Below are 17,292 nucleotides of genomic sequence, written 5' to 3' on the forward strand. Positions count from 1 at the left end.
CCAAAACATCAGCTTTCCTACTCCTCTGATGCTGCTCGGCTTGCTGTGTTCTTCCAGCTCTACATTTTGTTATCTCAGATTCTCCAGCATCTGCAGTTCCTACTATCTCTGAAACAAGCCGATCTATGTCCTGTTTTCTAAGGCTATCCTCCTCACTATTTACCACCCACAAATTCTTGTACCATCCACAAATATACTGATCAACCGTCCCACATTCAAGTCTAAATATTTAAGTACATCATAACCAGCAAGGGCCACAGCACTGATTCCTGCAGGACTGGACACAGGCTTCCAGATACAGAAACACCATCGACCATTACACACTGCTTCCTGCCTTTCAGCCAATTCTAGATCCAGTTTGCTGATTGTGGGCTCTTACCTTCACTGCAATCTCCCATGTGGGACCTTATCAAAAGCCTTACTGAAGTCCACTTCGAATGGATTGCCCTCATCTACACAGCTGGTCACCTCTTTGAAAAATACAGTCAAGTTAGTGAGATGTGACCTCCCCAAAACAACGCTGAGCGTTCTTGATTAATCACTGCCTCTCCAAGAGCAGACTTATTCTGTCCCTCAGAATTGATTGCAATGGCTCCCCACCCTAAAGAAATTTGGCTCACCAGCCTGTAGTTTCCTGATTTATCTCTCACTCCCTTCTTGTCTTCTGTTCTCTTCAGTGCAGAGGAAAGAAAGGCAACCTCATTGAAATGTGGAAAGGGGTTTGATGATGTGGACTCTGGAAAGTCATTTCTGCTTGCTGGGGTGTCCAGAACAGGCTGACAATAAGGAGAAATTTCTTCACACAAAGGATTGTGAAACTTTGGAATTCTCTAAGGGGAGGATCTAGTGTTGAATATATTTATGGCTTGGATAGACAGATTTTTGGTCTCTTAGGGAACTAAGGAACATGGGGAGTAGACAGGATGTGGAGTTGGAGCCCACGATCAGCAATAATAAAACTGAATGGCAGAGCAGCTTGACAGGCTACATGATCTATTCCAGCTCCTATTCCGTGTGTTCAAATGGAGATGTCAACCAGATATTATGATGTTTCTATTATCATCCCTTCTGATTAATGAGAAGAAGCAGCACAGACAGGATTTCAGCTTAAGGGGATAGCATTTGAAATTTTACAATAAATTATTTTGACACACCTTTGGCAAAGGCCAGGAAAATAATCTCTGCATTTTTAATCAATGCCAGCACATAGGACTTTTCAAATCATTTCATTTTTATGAATTTTATGTTTTCAAAACCGTCAGCCCAAAGATCTGGACTGAAGGACTTACGTTAGAAGAAAGTAATGATTGAGCAAAGACTACTCAGCCATTGCATCCCGTCCATCCCCAGGCAACGGGCATTTGACTGTGTCATGGATGTTAAATACCAGAGGTTAGCTGTTGTATGGACAGAATCCAGGCACATGGTTTTCAGAGACTTATTCTAACTCACGTATCGCCCATTTCCCAACCACTGATTACTTGCTCTTCAGATTGCAGTGACTGTATCGAGGTCAGCCAGCTGGACCTCACAGAATATGAGTTCCCCGATTGGGGCAGTTAATCTGGTCCAATCACGGAGCCCTGGCTGCCATATAAAAAAGAATGAGGTTCAGAGATACCGACACTCTGGTACCTGATGCTAATTGAAGCAGTATTATAGTCGAGGACAGTTCATGTGTAAATAAAGGGTGACCTGGTGATGGGTTACCAGCCTCTGTAGAGTTATTTCAGTGACAATGAGATTCGGATTAATGATGTAACCATGCAAAAGCCCTACTAGCTGAAGCCCAACTGGACTTCAAACAGACACTACAACTGGCTTTATCTTTAGAAAATGTGGCCAGTGGTGTGTATGAGTGGCTGGGTATATTGATTGAAGTGAACACCCTCACCAGTCTGACTGAGCTTGGGGAACACCACTTGAGTGCAGGTAATCACATAGCCTCACTCGGGACATATCCTGAACAGAGGGACTCTAGGGTGGCCCACAGCAACACCCCAAAACAAAGCCAAGCCTCGGCCAAATGGTTAAAATTTTCTTCAGGATCTGAGCCAGCAAACTATTGTGATTGTTGCTGGTATGTCGACACAAGACAGCAAAAGAGCCCTGCTAGATCTAAACTGAGTAATATAACTCTGCAGAGGCTGATATCCCGTCACTAAGTCGCCTTTTATTTACACACGAACAGCCCTTCACTATAATACTGCCTCACACAGAGTCAGGCACCAGAGTTTCAGTATCTCTGACACTCATCCTTTTTATCTGTCAGCCAGGTCTCCCAGATTGGACCATTTTAACAGCTCCAATCAGGGAACTCATATTCTGTGATGTCCTGCTGGCTGACCTTGCTATAAACACTACAATGTTAAAAGTAAATTTGCCACAGTCCCAGTCAACTGCTCTCTCATTAGAGAGAGAGAGAGAGAGACGGCTGGTGATGGTTTAACCTGAGGGTCATCACACCTCAGGCAAGGGGAGAGGCTGACATGGAGAATCCTCCATGGTAATCTCCACCCTGAAACAGTGAAAATGATCCCGTAAAAACATATTGTAACATCTCCAAACACACAACATATTAGCAACATACAACAGTAACGTACTGGACCCGCAGAATAAATAAATTGATACTTTCTGATGCAGATGTGTTTAAAATCCGATTAAACTGCATCAAAGCCTTTGGGAATGGGACAACAAGCTGTGCAATTCCATCATGCTCCATTCAAGCTGGGATAAGATTATCTCCTAGTGTAAAGACATCATTCTTGCAGCAGAGATATTGATGCAACACCCTATGGGTGCTGATTCTCAGAATCACAGATCCATCCTGTATATATCTCAGTTATGATTAGTAAGTTTATTGACCAGAATCTGCCGCATGATCGGCAAAGTATTTGAGAGAACTTACACTTTCTTATTTCTAGATACTGAGAGCAAGTGTTTGGATTTTGTTGGAAACATCACAGAGAGGAAATCTTCATAAACCTATATGCAATCTGTCACTACAAAGCAAGCAGAATGTTCTTACCCTGAGGTATTCTTATTCATGATTCTCCTGATAACTCCCACAGATTCAACTCTTTTTTCCCTTTAATCGTCAACTATATTTTGCAATAATCTGTTTTGAATAGCATTACAGAATAGGCTTGATTCCTCCAAGATACGTCTTCATTATCTATAAACTTAGAGTTTTTTATTAATAGTCTCAGGCAATTTCTAACTACCCACTCATGACTTGATTTGATATTAGAATTGACAGGGTCATTTATCCATTTCTTTTCGCATTCCTAATGGTTTTCATTTGATCAAATCCCACTTTTGAAGAATCTGTTTGCTTAGATTTTCATCCACGTGTGCCAGTAAGTTCTGGCCAGCCATTTTCCAATTTGCGTGTATGATTTTAAACGGTCTCTAATGTTAGCGAAGAGTGAAACTTCTGGAGTAATATTGCTATTAACCATATATCCTATAATTTCTGATATAAATCTGTTGAAATGAAAATAAAGTATTCTTGAGACAGCTTATTCCTTATTTCTTTTCACCTTATTTCCACTCTTTAAAGACCATACGACCATAAGACATAGGAGCAGAAATTAAGCCATTTGGCCCATCGAGTCTGCACCGCCATTCAATCATGGCCGATAAGTTTCTCAAACCCATTCTCCTGCTTTCTCCCCGTAACCCTTGATCCCCTTGATAGTCAAGAACCTATCTATCTCAGTCTTAAATGTACTCAATGACCTGGCCTCCACAGCCTTCTGTGGCAGTGAATTCCATTGATTCACCACTCTCTGGCTGAAGAAGTTTCTCCTTATCTCCATTCTAAAAGGTCTTCCCTTTACTCTAAGGCTGTGCCCTCGGGTCCTAGTCTCTCCTACCAATGGAAGCATCTTCTCAACATCTGCTTTGTTCAGGCTATTCAGTATTCTGAAAGTTTCAATTAGATCCCCCCTCATCCTTCTAAACTCCAATGAGTATGGTCCCAGAGTCCTCAAACGTTCCTCATATGTTAAGATTTCCATTCCTGGGGCCATTCTCATGAACCTCCTCTGAACCTGTTCCAGGACCAGTACATCTTTCCTGAGATATGGGGCCCAAAACTGCACACAATATTCCAAATGTGGCTTGACCAGAGCCTTATAAAGCCTCAGTAGTACATCCCTGCTTTCATATTCAAGTCCTCTCAAAACAAATGCCAACATTACATTTGCCTTCCTGACTATTGTATCAACCTGCAAGTTTACCTTGAGAGAATCCTGGACTAGAACTCCCAAGTCCCTTTGCACTTCAGACTTCTGAATTTTCTCCCCATTTAGAAAATAGTCCATGCTTTTATTCTTCTTACCAAAGTGCATGACCTCACACTTTCCCACATTGTACTCCATTTGCCATTTCTTTGCCCACTCTCCTAACCTGTCCAAATCCTTCTGCAGCCTCCCCACCTCCTCAATACTACCTGTCCCTCCACCTATCTTTGTATTGTCTGCAAACTTAGCCTGAATGCCCACAGTTCCTTCATCTAGGTCATTAACGTACTAAATAATAATAATAATAAAAATAATAATAAACTGCACTTTAATCATCCTTTTAAAATAATGCAGCTTTTAAAAAATGGCCCCTTGTTTAATTTTTAAATATTTATTAATATTCCCTAGTTTTTTTCCTAAATTGTCAGGATCTGTGTATTAGAATTGGACAGTGGCATATTTCAAAATTGACCTTCATTTGCCCAATAATCAGTCCTATCTGCTAATGGGCTCTTCAGTATTGATTTTGGACGTGAAGTATCAACTTGATTCATTACATGTTACCACTGATCTTCCATATACACATTATAATTGGGAGCTTCATTTAAATTTGGGAATGCATCACTGTAAAAGATGGCTGAATTCTCAGTTCCACTTACCCCTTGGGAACTCTTTGTGACCAACTATCTATGTTGACAAATTGAGAGCAACAAGAACAGCAGCTTTTCTTTCCTTTGTTCATTCATGACATGTGGATGTCACTGGCGAGGCAGCATTTATTGCCCATCCCTAATTGCCCAGAGGGCAGTTAAGAGTCAACCACATTGCTGTGAGACTGGGAGTTACATGTAGGCCAATCCGGGTAGGGATGGCAGTTTCCTTCCCTAAAGGACATTAGTGAACCAGATGGATTTTTCCAATAATTGATTATGGTCATCATTCGACTCTTAATTCCAGATTTATTTTTTCATTTCAAATTCAACTATCTGCCATGGCGGGATTTGAACCCAGGATTAACAGCCCAGTAATATACTATTCGGCCGTCGCCTCTCTGCATGGCAGTTGTGGATGAGATTCCCTCCAGGTTGCCTAAATTGGGAAACCTATCTCTATAATTCCCTTACTGTGAAAGCTTAGAAGATTCTTTCCCACAAAATGGCAGTATCTATCCCTTATTCTTATGCCTGACTACTTTACGAAATGCATTCCTTTCAGTAGACTGATGACACAATTCAAACTGTGACATCACATCTGGATTTATCCAGTTTTTGTGATCACCCTTAATTTCACACATTCAGACTTCATATCAGTACACAACGTGGATTTCCCCTTGCCACTCTGCAATATATTAATTAGTTGCTGTACCCACCCATTCATCAGACAGCTTGTTCCTTAATATGATAATGATGAGATCATTAGCCATCTGACATCTCTGCCTCACTGTGCTAGGTGGTTTCATTCCTGCCTGTATCGTTGAGACCTTCATCTCAAAGTTGAGTCCCTGCTACAGTTTTAAACATTAGTCATCGACAAATATAACAATCCAAGCACCTTAATGTGAAGACATAAGGCTACATGTTCAAACAGTGCTCTAAGGGTTAATACAATAACTACCAAGATGTCCCTGTCTGAGCTGTTTTGGCTGCAGCTATTAATCAAACACAATGCAAATTGACAGTTATATTTCAATAATGAATGAGAACATTAAAAAATGAAATTGATTACATTTTGTAACATTTTCCAAACACACTGTCTGGCTTTGTCTGACAAGAAAACACAGTTTCTGCCAATCGTCATATAATAGATGAAATTGTTTCTCCGCGGCAAGAAAAAAATCATCTCTGCTTCTTAATTTTGTTTTGTTTTTCTTTCCTCGTTGGTTTATCTGCACTGTTATTTTTAGGTTTTACTTACAAGTTCACAAAAAAAGCATTATTGTAAATAGCTTTTTAAAAACCACAACATCTATCATGGCGCATATGATTTTTAAACCTTTTCCAAAAACAAAACCTACATTGACAAGGTTGACATTTGATAATGTGGATTCTGAATTAACTGCCACGTTACCATCATAGCAACTGTTGCTACACTTCAAAAGCACTTCATTGGCTGTTAAGTGCTTGGAACACTCCGAGGTTGTGAAATGAGCAGAAGACAGCAGAGGTCAAAAGTAATCAAAATTATTGCCACCATAGCTGAAGTTATTTTCACCAGTGTTAGAACCAGAAATTCTCTGCATTATCAGACCTCTAGGCAGATTCCCCAAATCGTTAGCTCCTGGTTGAGGAAGGAAGAATTGGTTTCCCTTCTTGGATTCCCCTCGGTTGGTCATGACAAATTTACTTTAAAAAAGACTCTCTCCCTCGTGAATGCCTGCCTGACAGACCAAATGAATTTATGCTGTAAAGGGAGGCTTTAGTGATTAACAGAAGAGTCAGGTTATTAGTTACTAAATGCAAAAAGAAAGAATAACACAACAGGCATGCACACAGATGAGGAATTAGAAGTGAATCCAAAAACCGATAGAACTTAAAAGATATACAGATCAGTTTCCATGGGTAGTTTACATACAGCAGATAGTTAACAGATGGATGGTCAATTTCAGGATTCTTGACTTTTGTAGGTTATAGAGCCATTGAGTCATACAGCACGGAAACAGACCCTTTGGTCCAACTAGTCCTTGCCGAACATAATCTTAAACTAAACCAGTCCCACCTGCCTGTTCCTGGCCCATATCCCTCCAAACCTTTCCTATTCATGTACTTATCCAAATGTCTTTTAAATGTAATTATGACCAAGTCCACAGTTCGTCAGGAAGTCCATTCCACACATGAACTACGCTCTGTGTAAAAAATTTTCCCCTCATGTCTTTTTAAAATCCCTCTCTTTTCACCTTAAAAATGTGCCCCCTAGTCTTGAAATTCCCTATCCAAGGGAAAAGACACCTACCATTAACCCTCATCTATACCCTCATGATTTTACAAACTGCTATAGGTTCACCTCTCAACCTCCTCCATTTCAATGAAGACAGTCCAGCCTATCCATCCTTTCTTTACAACTCAAACCTTCCATAACCAGCAACATCCTGGTAAATCTCTTCTGAACCCTCTCCAGCTTAATAATACCCTTCCTACAACTGACCAGAGCTGGACACAATACTCCAGTGAAATCCTTTTGTAACTGTTTCTTTTATGATGGTGATTGATTGACAGCACTCAAAGTGAGTAAATCCTTTTTGTCCTGTTTCTTTTTGACTAGCTTGTTGGCTCGCTGGTTTCCAGCCCTCAGAGTGAATGAATCCTTTTACTTGCAATGCAGGGGTCACAAGTGCGACTTTCACAACACACAAGCCCTTGAACAGACTAGTGCATGCGGGTGTCTCAATTTACTAGAATGCTTTCTTCCACAAAAACACAGACCCCAGGGCTACAGTCAGTTTTTAACTCCTTTTTTTGTGTATTCTTGAGAGGACAAAACACAAAAATACCTGTGAGAGGTGGCTTTCTGCTGACATGGGCAGTATAATCAACCCTCTTTGTATCTTTTCCTGTTACATCTCTCTCTCTCTCTCAGCACGACATTGTGTGAATTGCACACAGAACTTGGCCGGACAGGAGCTGAATTAATGCCCACAGTCCTCTTTTTTTTCTGCAGCGGTCTCATCAAAGAAGAATAGCTTGGAATAAAAACTTAGAAATATCCAAGACAACAAGGTGCAGGGCTGGATGAACACAGGGTCTAGGCCCGAAACGTCAGCCTCTCTGCTCCTATGATGCTGCTTGGCCTGCTGTGTTCATCCAGCTCTACACCTTGTTGTCTCGGATTCTCCAGCGTCTGCAGTTCCTACTATCTCTGATTAGAAATATCCATATTACTTCAGGATTCTGAGCCATCAAGACACCAACATCAAAACATTGCAAAATGATAGACGCAGAAGCATAATTATGCAGGGCAGTAATTCTCGAAGTACTGATGTTGATGAGACCAAGATCAATGTTTAGATATTTGGAATGTTAGAAATGGGTCTGACTTCATTGATCCAAGAATATTGAGCGTGAAAGGCTGAGAAACTGACAGAAAGAGAGAGAGGCAGAGACAGAAATAGAGATAGGGAAACTGATGTTACTTCCATAATTTTAAGATTGTGGAAATGAGTGAATTAAATTAGGAGAGTATGTGACAGATAATGAGTTTAACACATTGATGAAGCAGGGAGTTGTAACAGTGCACATTGCAGCTATCTTGGTGCACAGGAGTCCCAGGTTGAGTGATATCCAAAGATGATCTATAGCTTAGTAACATATTTAATACCTGAGTTAAACATGGCTGCATTGAACATCTGTGAACGAGAATACAGTAGTTGGTCATGCACCATCCCATGTGACATGTTGATGGGAAATTACTCTCCTTGATACTTCTGGTTTGCTCCCATAGTAATTTTGTTTATTCTCGACATGTAAGACCAGAATTATTAGCCATGGTTAAATGCCCTTCAGCAGGTGGAGGTGAGCTGTCTCCTTGAAATGCTGCAGTCCATGGGATCTGGATGGACCCAAGGTGCTGTTGGGAAGTGAGTGCAAGCTTTTTGACAGTGAAGATGATTTTATTCAAGTCAGGAGGGTGTGTGGCTTGGAGGAGAGCTTACAGATGGCAATGTTTTTGTGCATCTGCTGCCCTTGATCTTCTAGGTCATCACGGGATGGGAAGGCAGTGTTGAAGGGATCTTGGCGAGTTGCTGTATAATACCCTGTATATGGTATACACTGCTGCTACTGTACATCGGCAGTGGAGCGAGTGAGCATTGGAGGTGACGGATGGGATGCCAATCAAGTGGGCTGCTCCACCCTGGACTGTCTGGAGCTTTTTGAGAATGACTGGAGCTGGACAATAATACGGTTCTGTAACCCTTAGCAGCCTTGCTAAACATAAACTCTGCAATAAATGTTGCTTGTCATCTCATTCTTCTTTTTATTTTGTGCATGCTCTGATCTCACCTGATTTTCCTTCTCAGAGTGATTTGCACTGTTTTATACTCTCTATCTCTCTGTGTGTCATCCTGTCTCTTTCTATCACTGTCTGTTTCCCTATCTCTCTCCCTATCTCTGCCTCTCTCTCTCTCAGTTTCTCAGCCTTTCACACTCAATATTCTTCGATCAATGAAGTCAGCACATAGAGTGCTAGATTATTAGCTCAATGTCATATCATCAGGTCCAAAGCTCGAGCCTGCTGTTTGCCCCGAGAAAATTTATTCCTATCCTCTTAGCTTTTGAGAACCAAGCAAATTAACTGCAGTCTAACCTATTATGCTCTGCGCTGTCTTTTATTTACACAGTACGCCAAATGTTCAGTGTAAACAGCATCACAAGTTGACGCTGTATTTGCTTCAGTTTCCTTCTGTCAGTGTCACACCTCATCATTCTATATATCCAACAGAAGTAGCCAGTCAGCTCTTTACATTCATCATTCATTAGACTGATTCAATATTTTTCAAACAGCCAAGTGAAAACTAACAAACAAAATGCCACAAGGTTCACAAACAACATGGATGGAGATATTTCACTGCAGATGACACCCACATGCATGCAGTTCGCCTGCATCCCAATTCGAGTTATAAACAATCTATCGAGTCCAGCTCAGTGATTAAACCAACACTCCATTCAACCCAATGCCTGCCCTCAGTTTAATGGCGAACCACTGTCAGTTAAACCTGATGTCAGCTGTTACAATCTTAACTTTCATTTAACCCAGATTATTATCTCTCTGGTCCATGCTCCCAGGGACAGACAAGTTCAGGCATCCAATTATTCTGAACCCAGCTCTCAGTTGTAGTTCAAGCCTGGATGTTAGTTATAATCTGATTCATGTCTCAGTTATCCTCTAACTCCAGCTCTCAGTTATACTCTGACTCTGTCTCTCATTCATATTCTGATTCAGGCTCTTAAGTAAGCCCTGATCAATAACCTTGGAGTTAAATTGATCTCAGCTCTCAGTTTTGCCCACAAACTCAATTTTACTATAATAAAAGAGGTTTCCCCATATTTTATTTAACAAGTGCCTCAAGTTGTGTATCCATTCCTCAGTAGCATTTCATCTCAAAAGAAACCGTACAATTTTCCTCCAGCAAAGGGATATTAATGAAGATAACAAGCCTTTAACTGTGCTCATATCTTTTAGATGTCTTTTTGATCTGTTCTCAAGTAATCTCTGAATTTTGTTCATAGAGCATCTTGTATTCATAAAATTCTCAGCTCTTAAACCTGAAAGAAGTTTCCTTTACATTCATAGATTAAGGCCAACTTGTGCTTTTTGAAAATGTGAATGTACACAAATGTGAATTTCCTTACTTGCACAAACTTTGTGAATTCCCAGACTGGGTCAAGGGGATTGTTTTTTCAGAAATTTGCACCTGTAGTGATTGGTCTTACTAGGATTCCTAAATCCAAATCTCTAATGGTTTTGTGAGTTGCAAATCCTGTTCCCTTGAGTTTAGGATTGAATGAGTCCTCCTCCATGGTGGTCCATTATTGGTTGAGGCATGTTCTCTGTTATTCTATGGTCAGATCAATCCATGACTCTAATATCCAAGTTTGTGTTCTGATGCTTGTGAGATTATTAAGTGATGGTGTGCGGAGAATGAAAGGATATCTCCAATCCTGGAAGATCTATCATGAAATGCAGTTGGTGTCAAGTTTCATGAGGTGGGGCGGTGTAATAAAATATCACAAGTAATGACTAGTGTTTTGACTTTGCAGCTGAATCCGACTTCTTCTAAAGGCTCCAAAAATTCTTAATTGTTCCTTTTAAATGGGAGAAGAAGACACCAATGAACCAAATGATGAGAAAAACAATCATAAAAAGGGACTCAAAGCTAATAATAACAAGAAGATTATGTAACTCACAACCCTGTTCATCAAAAGAACTGGACAAGCCCCTCAAACACAGCATTCTAGTTTACAATCTCATTGCATCCTGTAAATATTTGTTCTCTCTGAATCTAGAAACAACAGATTATGATTTGAGCATTGCAATTTGAAATGAGAATAACTTTCACACTTCCTCTAGGGATATGCATCATCATTCAATCAGGCAGGAAAGATGGGAGAGGGCTTGCCTGGAACATAATTCTGAACATCATGGGTTGAATGGCCTGTTCCTGTATGTATATCACGTAGTTTTTATATTAAAATTTGAAATCACGTCTCACTTAAATAAAACTGCTGAGTTCTGGGCACTGTATGGATTTGGAGATTGCAACAAGCTGAATCCTAAGGCAGCTGAAAAGGCTTATTCTGTATCCTAAAAACCTGCAGATTGGAGGTGATACTGCAAGAAAGATGGAGTTAGAAGTCCTGACAAACAGCGAGTTAGTGAATAAGTTGACAAATGCACCCAGTAGTAAGCTTCTCACAGGCAATTGAATATGATCACATATTGATGCAAATCACATGCAAATATCTTGTCCAATTAAATGTCGTTATTTGTATCAGAACTGAGTGTACAGTTAGGCACTTCGACAGCAGTTAATAAAGTACTGAATGCCTGGCAAAACAAATGCGACACTGAAATTTAAATTCAGGCAAATGACAATCTTAATTCCATTGAAATAAAACATCCTTCACAATTAGTGTGTCAAAATGCATTGTTCTACTGATGAAATGTTCCCTGCAAAATATCAGGGCAGTCTATCATCGAGTGGAGCCTGCTCCTGAGAAGGAAAGCTAATTCAGTAAAACCATCATCATAACAAACAGATAACATTACAGGCAGTATTTAGATATTCTTCACTTACAGAGAAAGTCAGAGTGCACAAATCTCTGCAACATGACACAGACATTCATGCTACACCATAACCTCCCTGAAAGGAATGAAATAAATGGCTTGCATTTATAACTTAGAATGGTTACCACACAGGAGGACATTCACTCTGTTGAGTTGGTGTTATCTCTCTCTCTCATAAGAGCAATTTAATTGTTTATTTGATTCAATTTGGTAGTGTATTCCAGAGCAATGAAATTCAGTAAGTTGTTTACAAAGCTGCAGAAATTTCATTTGGAAATTTCCCAATTTGTGCTTGCATAAAAGTTATTGGGCTGTGCCAAAGTATCAAGCATGGACAGAATTTTAGTCTTGATGGGAATTAAATTAAGAGATAACTATACATTTCTACAACAATTATCAGAAGCACTAACATTCCTTAGAAAGCTTTCCTTCCTAGCAGTTTTCAGAGAACAAAGGGTGCAATTGGCGATATGATAGAAAATGGAGCATGCAATGTTAACAAATGGTGAAGGTTGTAGGCATCAGTGTGAAAGGAAAGCTGCAACAAATAGAATTGAGGATAGAGACAACATTGATAATTTCAGGAAGAAAAGAGAATTTGGAATTTAAAACATGAGAAAGAACAGGAATAATGTTCAGAATGCAGTCAATCGACGTTTCAGGTGTGATTGAAAGTACCACTACACTATCGGCTTTCCAAACCAGTACAAGAGAAAATTAGAAACGTAACAAGAAGTGGAACACTCGGGTGAAACAGATGGAGATTCAAATTAAAGAGAGGGTAGCATATTTGTCACGAGATGTTTTACATCAGCAGTAAATGCGTTAGCAGATAAGTCTTTCAATGGGGCATTGTTAGTCAGTGGGTGCACATCTATAGTGTGTAGAGAGAGTAGGCTGGCTCAAATACTACCTAGACTGTTTGTGGAAGAAAGATGGGGACAAAGTTAAAGAATTTGAGAGTTCCACTCTTTTCAGATTTGATGGTAGCTACGTATTAAAAACCTTGAAAAGAATGGGCATTCTTGTAAAATATCCAGAATTAATCAGTTTATTTTCTTAATGTAATACTCAATGAAATGCCCTGCTTATCAAGCAAGAGATCGATGAAGAAAGCACAAGTGAAATTAAATATGTAAAACGACGGAACTATTGTGTTTGTATATTTTATCTCTTTTTAGAATTTATATATCTTACTTATTCAAAAAGATAAAAAAGGAATCTGTTATTCTCTAACATGCTCTGACAGAGTGTCTGAGATCTAATGGAATGAGGAAACAAATAATAGATATATTAATTATGGGTTAATTAAATGTGAACTGGTTAAAAAAAATGAGGAATCAGTAATCAGTTGGACTCAGTGATGAATATTGGCCAGGACAGTGGCAAGAGCATGCTATTGTTCCTCAAAAATAATGCCACACGATCTTCTTCATGAACCTGGTAGCCAAGACTGGGCCTCATCTAAAAGAGATCAGCAATCAGAAACCACACAGTCTCTCTCAAAGCACCAGAGTATCTGCTTAGGTTTTGTGGTCATGGCTCTGGTGCGAACACATATTTTCTGGCTTAGAACCAGTGAGCCCTGGTGATACAGTAACGTGCCTGAGGTAAAGCAGAGCATTAGGCTTTCAGCTGCAGGATTAAAAGAGCAGACTCATGTTGGGGGAGCAGGGATGTCAGCAGAAAGTAAGTCTTTGCTCAAATCTTAGCTGCAGCTCCGTAGTATATCTGCTGCATGAATGTCTTCGCACCTGCTCAGTTAGTCACACAGACAGACTGCAGCTAAACCAAATGAAGGCCCATCTCATCTTCTAATGGGCAGTCAGAATAGCTAATGCGTGCCAGTCTTTTCTAGAGTACATCATGGAATTCAGTCAGTCATTCAATGCCACCAGCACCTCCCACCCCAATGATGTGCGGAGAATGCATTTACATTAAAATAAGTCAAGATCAGAAAGGGGCAAACTGAAGTGTCTATAAGGATGACTCAGGATGTTTAGAGAGATGTGACCGTGGGAATTTTGCTGTTTCAGGAGTTGCCAGCTATGCTGGAAGAATTTCAGGACTTCTCCACAGTTTGCCAAAGGGCTTCCTGAAGTGAAAATGGCCTTCTGGAGGTGGCTTGTCTTTGTCCAATGTATGAGGCCTGTGTTGTACTATACAGTTGCCCAGAAGCAACTTCTCACTTGTGCAAGACACTGGTATCCATGAAGCTGCAGACGAGGAATCATTGCCCTCAGGACAACTTTTAAGTTAACAGCTCAAAGATTTACCTGAGCAGATGGTAAAACATTAAGAGTGACACATTCAATACATTAGAACCACCAATATTGTCTCGTTCTCATCTGATCTTATATTCGCCCTTTGCTGATCTCTGTGGTCTGATACCAGGATTTCCTTCATGAACTGAGGTTGGGATTTGTCATGTGTGATAGAATAGGAGTCAAAATCAACACTGATTGCAGTGTGACTCAGAATTGAATTAAATGTAAAGGCTATCCCTCACACTACTGCAAGTTTCTGTATATGGAGCAAACCCATTTGTATCCTATTCCACAATTCCAATTTTCATGGTACTTCTTCATATTCAGAAAGGTTTGTGTTGAAAATAATTTGATACACTTTATCTAGCAGCTTCTCCACAAATATAATTATCTTCATGAATAGTCACCTTACTCCAGAATGAATGAAGATATGAAGTGCTTTCAGATATTGCAGGTATCATAAGCAAATATATAGGGTCACAGATTATTAATAACCAGAATAATAATAAATGAACAAACGTAGGGCCTCTGGGATAGAAAGAAAATCCATTTGTGACAGAAAGTTCCAGAACACTTGTCAGAGCCATCACATGACTGGTATTGTACCATAAAAAAGGGTAATAACATAATACAGAGCTGGAGGAAAACAGCAGGCCAGGCAGCTTCAGAGGAGCAAGAAAGTTGACGTTTTGGGTCAGGACCCTTCTTCAGAAATGGGGGAGGGGGAAAGGAGCTCTGAAATAAATAGAGAGAGGAGGGGTGGGGCTGGGGAATGTAGATGGGATGGTGATAGGTTAGTACAGGTAGGGGGTGGTGGGGATTGGTCAGTGAGGTGGGAGAAGTGGATAGGTGGGAGAGAACATGGACAGGTTGTGTCAGGTCAAGGAGGCAGGGATGAGAGGGAGGATTGGTCATGCAATGAGGCCAGGGGTGGGGTGATTTTGAAACTGGTAAAGTCCACATTGAGACCATTCGGTTGTAGGCTCCCAACGTGGAACATGAGGTGCTGCTCCTCCAGTTTCCAGGTGGCGTCATTGTGACAGTAGAGGAGGCCCAGGATGGACATGTCGCCCAGGAATTGGGAGGGTGAGTTGAAGTGGTTCACGACTGGAAGGTATTGTCGTTTGTCGTGAACCGAGTGCAGGTGCTCTACAAAGTGGTCTCCGAGCCTCCGCTGGGTCTCATTGATGCAGAGGAGGCCACATCGGGAGCAGTGGATGCAAAAGACCGCATTGGCGGATGTGTAGGTGAGTATCTGTTTGATGTGGAAGATTTTTTTGGTTCCTTGGACGGAGGTACGGGGGCAGGTGTGGGGCAGGTGTAGCACTTCCTGCGGTTGCAGGGAAAGGTGCCAGGGGTGGTGGGACTAGTGGGGAGTATGGAGCGGATGAGGGAGTCGCGGAGAGAGCGGTCCCTACGGAAGGCAGATAGGGGTGGGGAGGGAAATATATCCTTGGTAGGGGGGTCAGATTGCAGGTGGCGGAAGTGGCGGAGAATGATACGTTGAATCCGGAGGTTAGTGGGGTGATACGTGAGGACAAGGGGGATTCTGTCTTTGTTTTTGGTGCGGGGAGGGGGTGTGAAGGCAGAGGTGCGGGAAACGCAAGAGATGCGGTCGAGAGCATTTTCAACCACTGAGGGGGGGAGGTTGCAGTCCTTGAAATGCAAGGACACCTGGGATGTTCCGGAGTGGAACACACCATCTTGGTAGCGGAGGTGGAGGAATTGGGAGTAGGGGATCATATTCTTGCAGGAGGGTGGGTGAGATGAGGTGTAGTGTAGGTAGCTGTGGGAGTCGGTGGGCTTGAAATAGGTGTTGGTTTTGAGGTGGTCATCAGAGATGGAGAGAGAGAGGTCCAGGAAGGAGAGAGAGGTATCAGAGATGGTCCAGGTGAATTTGATGTTGGGGGAAAGGTGTTAGTAAAATTGATGAACTGTTCAAGCTCCCCGTGGGTCTTATCTTAAACAAGACAATCATTATTAAAAGGCTTTTCTGTAGAAAGTGTGATAGCCTTAAGTTTTATGATGCTGCTCAATAATTAGAGGAAACTCCAAATTGCAATCAATGCAATAAGTGATCCAAATGACATAAAAAGCCCTAGTGCTGATTCAAATCATAAAGAAAACAAAATTCTCCATTATGTCATTCCAGATAGCTCACTGTTTACTTACAAACTTGAACTTTGCAGATTAATCTACTTTTCCAATAATGGTCTGGCAGGTTTGTTAATTTTATTCTTGCCAGTGAAATGACAATGATATTGGTTAAGGGAATTACATAAATAACATTTTAGACTTGTGCAGCCTCTTTTGACTTCCTTCCTCTCATACCCAGCTGAAGTTATTTATCTCCTTCAGGAACACACTGGCATGGCTTGTTGCAATTTTTCTGTCATCACTCAAATAGCCATTTGCAGAAAATAAACAGAGCACATCAAGCAGCATTTGACGATTCCTCAGACATTACCGTGAAAACCAGCATGAGTACACTTCTCCCTGTTCCCAGAAGGGAAAAGGAGAAAGGTTTGCATTTATATAGCCTCTTACATGACCTCAAGATATTCCAAAGCACTTTACACTCAATGTAAGGGCATTAATCTAAATTGGATAATTTCTTTACTTAATGTCTACTTCCATGAGCATTCAGGAGAGTTGATGGACAGTACTCGAATAGGAACAGAGTAACCAAGGCGAATGCTGGTCCTCTGGAGAGAATCTGGGAACTGATAAGAAAAACAAAGACATAGCAGAGACTTTGAACAGGCATTTTTCTCCTGCTTGGATTCTGAAAGTGTCCCAGTGAATTGGAAAACAGCAAGTGTAACAACTTTATTCAAGAAAGAATGGAGGCAGAAGGCAGGAAACATTTGGCCAGTTTGCCTAACATCTGTTATAGGGAAGCTGCTAAAATCCATTATTAAAGAGCTCATAACAAGATACTTGGAAACTTACAATTTGATTAGGCAGAACCAACCTGGCTTTGTGAAGGGGAAACTGTG

Source organism: Rhincodon typus, chromosome 26, assembly GCF_021869965.1.
Source record: "Rhincodon typus isolate 14 chromosome 26, sRhiTyp1.1, whole genome shotgun sequence".
In the NCBI taxonomy this organism is placed as follows: Eukaryota; Metazoa; Chordata; class Chondrichthyes; order Orectolobiformes; family Rhincodontidae; genus Rhincodon; species Rhincodon typus.